Genomic DNA, 1,545 nt, shown 5'->3' on the forward strand with positions numbered 1-1,545 from the left:
ATTTTAACGTTAGACTGGGTGTACGGAGGTCTCGAACAGTCTTGGTGAAAATTCAATATAAGTTATATATTTTCAGTTTCTATTTGTCATTCAGTTTCGAAATGTAAGGTTTTATAAAGTTGTGATATGAGTTCCATATTAATTTTTATACGTTTATTTAATTACGGTTTTATAGTAACTTAACTATAACTTTTATTGACTGAATTTAAACGATTAAATGATTTGGTTTGACGCGACTACTTGTTTTGTAAAAATTCACCTACGATCACTTCAGTGATCAATATGACATCCGGGATTGGGTCTAAACTTCTAGGCCGGGTTTAGGATGTTACACCGTGTGTCCCTACTTCGAATACCCACACGGCTTGAGACACGAGTGTGTGTCTCAGCCATGTGAGTCACACGAACTGGCCACACGGCTATATGATCTCTTCAGTTCAAAATTTTCAACTTTTTCCTAAATTTTTCCAAATGTTTCTAATTTAGTCCCAGACTGTTTCTATAGTAATTTTAGGGCATCGAGGGCTCGATTAAGGGACATTATGAATGCAATTGAATGAAAATAGATTATGATTGCTTTGATTATGAATTGAATGATTTACTGTTCCATTTATTTAATAATACTCTGTAACCTTATTCAGGCGACGGATACATGTGTTACAAGAAAATTATCTGAAGAAATTATTTCAGAAAATTTCTAGAGATATTTTTCTTATTTACAACTTGGACCAGAAGTTTAAAGAAATTGTTAAATTATCGCACTTGTATTTTTGTGAAAATTTTTCTGATTTAAAGCGAGACCACACTCGATAGACATGAGCTTGAGGATAACGAAGAAGACTACTCAGTTGAAGCATGTTGGAAAAAACCCGGTTTGAAAATAGTTTTCGTGTACAACGGAATATTAAAAATTTAAAAATCGACCCGGTTTGTGATATTTATAGTAATAAACCTTAGACAGAAATCGTACATGTTTTTTGGATAAGCGGATTCTTAATGTTTTCCAGCTTTCAACCAAATGATCTTCTTTGCTATTCTTGTACCACAAACTGCTTCGAGTGTGGGCTTGAACCAATTAAACTAACACATAGAACTAGAAAAAGTTTTCCTTTTGGAGTGAAAATGAAAATTCTCTCTTCTTTAATAGAAACCAGTAAAATTGTTATTTTGAAAAATATATTTATAAGTTGAGAATAAATTCTCTCTACTTTTCAGTAGAATAACAATCTCTCAAAATTTCTGTCAATAGGTTTACCGGTGCCATTTATTTATAGTAAGAGAAGGTAGAAACCCTTGTAAAGTTATCGAGGTTTATTTTAAATAGAAAAACAACATCGTACTTAGAGTAGGAGAGGGGTGTACGACTCACCATTCTATTTCTACTAGGGTTGCAGCCTTCTTCATGTTATATGAGGGGTTTTGGGCCTTTCTCACATCGGGTTCAATTGCGAGTACTTCTTGAACCTTTTTGGCTGAGTACTTGTAATATGATCCAACCCGATTTAATTTTTCTATTTCCCAAAATAAACTTTAATATCTACATAT

Source organism: Gossypium arboreum, chromosome 7, assembly GCF_025698485.1.
Source record: "Gossypium arboreum isolate Shixiya-1 chromosome 7, ASM2569848v2, whole genome shotgun sequence".
NCBI classification, from domain to species: Eukaryota; Viridiplantae; Streptophyta; class Magnoliopsida; order Malvales; family Malvaceae; genus Gossypium; species Gossypium arboreum.